This window comes from Chinchilla lanigera, unplaced genomic scaffold (genome assembly GCF_000276665.1).
Source record: "Chinchilla lanigera isolate Chin_1 unplaced genomic scaffold, ChiLan1.0 scaffold00011, whole genome shotgun sequence".
NCBI classification, from domain to species: domain Eukaryota; kingdom Metazoa; phylum Chordata; class Mammalia; order Rodentia; family Chinchillidae; genus Chinchilla; species Chinchilla lanigera.
Genome location: NW_004955412.1, coordinates 26,523,798 through 26,531,956, shown reverse-complemented (window position 1 = coordinate 26,531,956; position 8,159 = coordinate 26,523,798). Strand labels below are relative to the sequence as shown.

Sequence of the window (8,159 nt, the reverse complement as noted above, 5' to 3'; positions counted from 1 at the left end):
GAGACCAAGGTGTTCGTCATTTCCAGCATCTCACAAGCCTCTCTCAAGCTTGTGCCCCACGCTCTGAAGACCTGGATGAAGCTGGCCTCTAATATAGTGTCCCTGGCCTCCAGCTAAGGAGAATTAGCCTAGACTGATGTAGTACTTTCCTAGGCGCTTGGAAATACTTCACACTTTTTAACTCCTTCAATCTCACAACAGCCTAGAGTGGGTGCTATGGTCATCCTCCTTATGCAGGTGAGGAAATGAGCTACAGGGAGAATAACTCTTCCAATGTCACAGAAGTGGGGATGGTTCCAGGAAGGTAGACACAGGATCCTTAACTATCTACTCTTTTTTTTTTTTCCTCTAGCAAAATATCCTCTGGATAATTCCACCAGAAAGGCAACATGACTAACTCTTATCTCAGGGGACAGCATTCCTCTGTTTCACATCCTCTGGACCGTCAGTTCAGGATACAGGTACTGTACTTTGCCATCGGACAAAAATACTTAGGAGTGGCCAAGAGACACACTTTCCCTGTGCCGTCCTTCTGGCCCTCTGTTCGTTGTCTGTGTTCATGAGTTACAAAACGGCTTGCTGACAGCGTCTATAAACACAGGTTTATGCCCAGTAAGTGTCAGCGAACAGGGACTAAATGTTCATGAAGCCCCAAGGGCCTCATTTCTGCCTCTTGATTTTTCTTTTTCCTTTTAAAATTTTTACTACTACATGTTCACAGTACATAATGACTACATGCATCGTGGGGGAGCTGGCACATGTGCAGCTTTTGACTTCTCCATTATCTCATGTTTTCCCGGGCCTCGAGCTCTCGCACTCAGATTCCTCAGCCCGTTTCCGGCCTCCTCCTGCGTCTTCTGGCGGCAAAGCGTTCCCACAGCGCTCTTCACCTTTAGCCCAAGGCCTAAGCCCTGCATGGGATGTGGGACACTCATGTCTTTCCCACTCAGCGCCCGTCCAGTAGAAAGGCGAGTCCAGAGAGCGGTCAGAGGGTCTCTGAGTGAGTCTGCCGGCGCTCTCCTGCTCCATCGCCTCAGTTTTCCAGGGCGAGCCTACGCTGTCAGGTCCTGCGAGGTGTCCATATTGGTAGTTATGGCATGCACCATCTCGGAGCTCTTGAATATTCATGGGGGAAGCAGAAGGGGCTCTGCTAAGGAGCAGAGAAACAGTAATTCATAAATATTAATAGCAGCAGGCCCACGTGCTCGGAGGAGGCCATGCCTGTTCACGCGAGGATGACGTCCGGGCTCTCGCGCGTGCCAGGCGGGAGGCGCGGGCGCGGGCGCGGGCGCAGGGCCGGGCGCGCGGAGGGCGGTGGAGGCGCGGAGCGGGCGCCGCCGGAGCTGCGGGGAGCGCGCTCGCAGGCTGGCTGGCTCTGCTCGCCGCTGCCGCGGTGCTGCGCTCCGGCAGCTGGTCTGTGGATGGGGGTGTCCGGCTGAGCCCCGGGATCCGCCTCCCTCTGCCAGGACCCGCACAGGTGCCGTCGAGGGGGGGCAGACTTTAGCCTGGACCGGACGCGCGGACCGGGGCGGGGGACCGTGGGGGTGGGGAAGGAGGCCCCGGGACTCGGGACTCCACGGGACGAGCTGGGAGCGCAGTGGCCCGGCCCGCACCGGGACTGGAGGGGAGAGCTCGGAGGCCGTGGCCTTCCTGTCCAGCCGTTCTGGGAACGCAGTTGCGGCGCAGCGCGGGGCCTCGAAGTGGGATGACGGGCACTTGGAGCATCGTCCGAGAACATCGACCCCCCGCCAGGCCTGGAGCGTGTGTGTGTGTGTGTGTGTGTGTGTGTGTGTGTGTGTGCAGATGTGCAAAGGGAGGCGGAATGGTATGGGGTCTTGGGGACAGCGCTGGATGGTGGCAGAGCAGTATGGGCCAGTCCTTCCTTCCAGGACCGTTATCTGGGCTGATTGACGCCCCAGAGTCATCTTTGTCCCCGAGAAGCTGACCTCTGCCGGGCTCGCCCCTCCCTGGGGTGTGCAGCGGTTGCCGAGACCGTGCGTTCCTGCAGTGTCAGAACGGCTGGCCGCGGCGGCAGGCGCGGGGCGCGATTGTTGTACTACGGAGCAGGTCGGCGGAAGGGCGAGCGCGGCGGTGGAGTGGTGCGGGGATGCTCGGTCCTCTGGGCCGGGGCTCTGTTACACAACCGGCTCCGCTTCCCTTCTGCCTTCCCTTCCTTCCTCGCGGGGTGGGGGTCCCCTACAGCGGGGACCCACACTGCACTCCAGCGTCCTGGTCTTTTTGTCCAAAAGGGTACTGGAGTATGCATGTGCGCGCCCCCTGAAACGGGCAGAGTCTGGCTTCCTCCATGCGCCAGCCATTGTGCTGCCTGGAGGAGCCTTTCTTTACCCCGTGGGCGTGGGGGAGAAGGGGATCCGAGGCGGAGGTGAATGGAGCAGCAGCAGGAGAGGGGAAAGGGGGCACAGCGCCGAGAGGGTGGATGATCCATAGGCAATGAAATACACTTTCTGCCAAAATGTGCGGTTGGCACAAACTCTGGCCGGCTGGGCAGCAATGGAAATCTAAGGGTGGGTCAGTGGAGGGAAGATTTTAGGGATGGATCGGGGTGAGGGGCATGGAATTAATGAAGTGTAATGGGAAGAAGGAACGGTGGAATGGAGCTCTTGCCAGGCCCAGGAGGGGAGACGCTGTGAGGTCTGGGCAGCAGAGCAGGGGCTGGCCATTCGGACTGCAGCCCCAAACTGCAGCTAGTGCATCATTACGCTGCAGGGGAGGGCTTCTGTGTTTCCCAGTGGGTCTCTGGTAAGCTCAGAGTCGGTCTTTTCTTTTCTAAATTACATCATCTACTGGGAGACAAAAAGAAAAAAAAAAAAAAAAGAAAAAAGAGGAATAGATTATAGGATACAATCTATAGCCCTGCACTCAGTTCTAGGATAAAGAGAAAAAAGAAGACCCTCCCATGGTTCCTCTTTCTGCCATTTTTCATGTACATGTTTATTTTGGGAAGTATAAAGACGTTAGCTCTTACTTGTATTAACTCTAGCTTTCTTTGTTTTGGGCCCTGAGGATCAAACCCAGGGCCGTGTGGGTGCTAGGCAAGTGCTCTACCACAGAGCTACACCCGCATCCCTTAACCCTACCTTGTAAAGGAGGGCTCAGAGAGCTTGCCAGGATGGAAGAATAGAGGCTTGTTTCAGACATTGTAGTTGGGGATGAAGTCATCCCAGCTAAAAGGGAGCCAGAAAACAAGAGCTGAAGGAAGGTAGCAGGCACCTTGCCAGAGCTGTGGCAAGCCCAACCCAGAGCCCTGTTCTTGAGGGTATGGTAGGCCAGTCAGAGTGCCTGGCTCTTTCTCGTCTGCCACAGCCTGGGATCTTTCTGCAAATGCAGGATTTGGGTTGGGTACTCGGTGACTTCAGATTCTTAGTTTTGGCTTTCAATTTTAGCTTCAGCTCTCAGTGGTCATTCACGCCGCACTTGTCTCCTAAGTAGTGAGGTGATGAAAAGCAATTGGAGCCAGGTGTGGTGGCGCATGCAGTGTATATATTTAAGGCCAGCCTGAACTGCAAAGTGAGACACGGTCCCAAACAACAAAATAAATAAATGAAAACCATCAGGCTATATTATGGATTATTTCAAATAGCCATGTTTCTGGCCTCTCTTTTTTTAGACAGGATCCCAATATGTAATTCAGTCTGGCCTTGAACTCCCTGCGTAGCCCTCCGCTGATCTGGAGCTCAGGACGATTTTATTGTCTGTGTCTCTGGAGTGCTGGAATTGTAACATTTTATTTATTTATTTATTGAGACAAGGTCTTGCTGTGTAGTTCAGGCCGCCTTGAACTTGCTATGTAGTCCAGGCTAGCTTTAAACTTGCAGTGATCTTCCTGCCTCAGCCTTCAAAATGCTAGGATTACAGGCATATACCACCATGCCTGGCTCTGGATCTTGACATTCATTTCTTCTTTTATAATCTAGGTGAATATGTTTTCCTTAGAACCTGTCTAGTCTAAAGATAGGCATTTTCAGCATAACCTTCTGTTGCCAAGATTCAAAGCTCAGTTTTGGGCCAGTGATATAGCTCAGGACCTGTCTGGCAAGCACAAGGTCCTGAGTTCGATTTCAGGTACCAAGAAAAAAATTTAAAAAATGAGTTCAGTGTTACTCTGCTGACTGGATTGGCCCTTGTCACTGGTTAAAGGTATCCAGTAGTGGCAAACCTATGGCACGGGCACCACAGTGGGTACGCAGGTCCCTCTCTGTTGGCAGGCGAGCCAAGTCACTCCAGCAGCCGAGCATCAGATGTGTTTTCTAGACTGCTTTCTTTTCTTTTCTTTTTCTTTCAGATGTGTTTTCTAAATTAAAACCTCAGTGTTCAGGTTGAATGACAGTACTGGCACTTTGTGATAGTAAGTGGGCTTTGCGTTGCAGTTTGGGTACTCGGTCTCTGAAAGGTTTGCTATCACTGTGTTAGACCATGTTAGACCACATCATTTCTTTCTTTTTTTCCTTTCTTTCTTCTTTTTTTTCTTTTCTTTTTTTGTTTTTTTTTGAGACAGGGTCTCACTGTGCAGTTCAGGCTGGCCTTGAGCTCACTTTGTAGCCCAGGCTGGTCTCCAACTCACAAAGATCCTCCAGCTTCAGCCTCCCGAGTGCTGGGATTACAGGCATGTGCCGCCACACCTGGCAGACCATGCCATATCAAGTCAGTACCACCACTAGCATCACCTTCTCATTGCAGCTCCTCTGTCACTGTTGGAGAGGAATGCACATTTAAAGGAGGTGCAAATGCCTGCAACTCTAGTTGATGAGCTTACATATCTCTCTGGAATAGGACGAGTGACCTAGGAAACTTTGACCAAATGAATTGGTTAAAAAAAAAAGGACTTAGTTAAAATGCTCAAATTCTTTCAGTAATACTTCTTTCATCTGATCATCATTTTGAAGCATCACACATAGACTACCATGGCAAGGATTTTGTTTTCTTGGAAAACTCTCAAGTCACACTTCTATGTAAATACGTTACTCCAATTTTCCTAGCAATGCCAACATTTGTTGGACATTTTCTGTAATCCACATATTGTGCTAGCACTTCAAAAATAAACTCATTGAAACAAAACAACCTTCAAGGTCAGTGCCAATTTAAGCCCCATTTATAGATGAGGACATTGAAGCATAAGCAAGGAGATAATTTGCTCAAAGTCTCACAGCTAGGAGCTGTAGGGCCAGAACAGAAACCTGGAATCTGGGCTTGTAGTCATCAATTTTTTTTTTTTTTTTTGTCTTTTTGAGACAGAGCATTTGAGCTCACTTTATAGCCCAGACTGGTCTTGAACTCACAACGATCCTCCCGCCTCAGCCTCCTAGTGCTGGACATAGTCATCAATTAACAATTCCTCTGGTGCTCAAACCTTCCCTACTTTCTGTTATACCTTGAGACCTTTCCTAAACTCTCACCTTTTTGGTGCTCAGGGACAATTACAACTCCTACAATATTTCCCCACCTGTCCCCTGCTTCCTACTCTATTTCTGTGCTATGAACCCCTTTGGTGGTGCAGAAATCTATGGGATTCTTCTCTGAATAATGTTTTTCAAAAATCCATAAAACAAAATATTTAGGTTTATAAAGGAAGCCAACTTCATTGAAATGTAGGTATAGTCAAAGAGCCTGAGAAGGTTCATGGACCGTGAATGAATTGTTTTAGAGCTGTGTCATGCTGTGCGGTTGCTGCTACCCATGTGTGGCTGCTGGGTACTTGAAAGCAGACTAGTCCAAAGAGAGGGACTGTAAATGTAAAATGCACGTTGCATTTTTTCTTTCTTTTTTTTTTGTTTGTTTTTCATTTTTGGATTTTTTTGAGACAGGGTCTTGCTATGTAGTTCAGGCTACGTAGCCCAGGCTGGCCTCGAACTCGCAACCATCCTCCTGCCTCAGCCTCCTGAGTGCTGGGATTACAGGCATGCACATTGGATTTTAAAGGACCCAGTATAAAAATGTAAATGTTCTCAGCTGGTTGTGGTTGCACACATCTGTCATCCCAGCACTTTGAGAGGGTGAGGTAGGAGGATGGCAGTTTGAGTCAGGCCTGGGAAGTTTAATGAGACGTAGGCTGGGATTATAGTTCAGTGTGAAGGCCCTGAGTTCAATCCCTACTACTGTTGAAAAAAAAAAAGATAAAAAAAGAAATATGTAAATTATCACATTAATATTTTAAAAATGGATTATGTATTAAATTGTAATAATATTTTGGGTATGTTGGATTAAGTAAACATTATGAAGATGTATTGCTACAATTAAAATTATTGAGGTAAACTTTTTTATTTATTTATTTTTTTATTGAGGTTAACTTGTAAAGGAGTTAATTCTATGTGAACATCTTCATTATAAGAAAGGAGGAAATTAGGACTCCCCACTAAGCCAACCATCAGCAGGTCTGTTGGGTGTTTTTTTTTTTTTTTTTTGGCAGTGATAGGGATTAAATTTAGGGCCTCACCCGTGCTGGGAAATCACTCTGCCACTAGGCTACCCCCCAGCCTGGTCTGTCGGCTTTCAGAGCTGGGTTCTTTCCAGTGAATGGTACTGCTTTTGTATGGTTCTGTATTCCACGGTCCTTCCTATTGCCTTTGCAAACTGAATGCTCAGAATCTGTTCTGATGCAATAGTAACTGACTTTATCCCAGCAAAAGCCCAGTGAGGACAGTCTAACCAGCCCTCATCTCCTGTGCCCTCCTCCTGGCTTAGGGTTTATTGTTTTGTTCTGTTTTTGGCTTTTCTCTGGTACTGGGAACCGAACTCACGACCTTGCGCTTGCCAGGCAGGCACTTTGCCACTGAGCTAAATCCCCAGTCCCTGGCTTAGGGTTTAGATCAGTGATGGTGAACCTTTTAGAACTTTCTCTGATACAAACAGCCAGTGTGTCACAGGTTGGCCATCACTAGTTTAGATTTTGCAGATAGAGATGAGGACTAGGCACTGCTAGGGCAAACCCTGGGCTTTTGGTGTTTGTTTCATTCTCCTCGGGATGTGTTTCCAATGTAAGCACCTAACTGGATCAGCAATGTACAAACCAGGAGAGAAAAACTGGGCTGTCTTTTGGTGTCCTGGGGAAGGAAGTTAGGAGAAGGGCGTGACAGGCAGTAATGCCTGTGGGAAACTGTATGTGGGGGACAGAGAATCAGTTTTCAGTAAGCACACATCGATTGATTGCCTAGCTGCCACACAGTCTGTGCTAGGAGGCAGGGAGAATATCCAGAGGACGTCTGTGCCCTTAAGGAATTCCAATTAAAATTGGGCAGGGACCTCGCTCTAGGTAGAGTGGCTAAGTCACAGCTGCAGGCAGTGTAGGGAGAGACCCACCAGGGCTGGAGGTCTGGAGTTGCTGGGAAGTAGAGGCGAGGCATGAGTGTGTGGGGTCCTGGGGTGCAGAGCCCACGATGGGCGCGGAGCTGGCTGGGAGCAAGTGTGGGGCTGCGCCTGTTTCTTACAGGATCCTAGGATAATAGATAACTTAGTGTGTTACTCTGCTCTTGGGCATGTGCTGTGTGTCTGGGTAAGATTTAGTACCTGTTGAAAGTGTTTTGTGTGTATATGCATGGTACTAGCAGTTAAACTCAAAGCCTTCTCATTGAGCTGTATCCCTGGTGCTTTTTTAGTTTTTATTTTGAGACAGGGCTTTGATAAGTCGCTAAATTGCCTAGGCTGGGCTAGAGTTTTTAACCCTCCTGTCTCAGCTTCCCAGAATACTAGGATTACAGGCTATCTTTTTTTTTTTTTTTTTTTTAAATGGGTTCTATTATCTAGGCTGGCCCAGAGCTCCTAGGCTGAAGGAATTTTCCTGCTTTAGCCTCCCAAGTGGCTAGGACTATAGTAGGCACATGCCATTGTGTCCAGCATCTGGTAGAAAAATCTCTATTAATGTTTTACTAGTTTCTATTATTTATTAATGAGAGGAGTCCTTATTTATTAATGGAGTGTAGCTCAGTGGTGGAGTTCTTGCCTAGAATGTGTGAAGTCCTGTGTTCAATTCTTAACACTGCCAAAAATAAATAAATAAGTAAAAATAGCCAGGCATAGTTGCATACACCTATATTCCCAGTACTTAAGCTGGGCATGGTGGTGCCCATGGTGTAATCCCAGTGCCTTGGAGGCTAAGGCAGGAGAATTGCCAGGAGTTTGAGGCCAGGCTGGGCTACATAGTGAGT

General features: G+C 48.5%; 1 protein-coding gene across 2 annotated transcripts in view; it reads left to right on the top strand.

Moving 5' to 3' along the window:
* Nucleotides 1-1,270: 1,270 nt before the first annotated feature.
* The window catches only part of Fez1 (fasciculation and elongation protein zeta 1 (zygin I)), a 52,692-nt gene continuing 45,803 nt past the window's right edge, over nt 1,271-8,159 (top strand). For both annotated transcript variants that reach the window (XM_005378460.2, XM_013511169.1), the window contains exon 1: nt 1,271-1,477. The gene's annotated coding sequence lies outside the window, so the exon portion shown is untranslated. The remainder of the gene's footprint in view (nt 1,478-8,159) is intronic.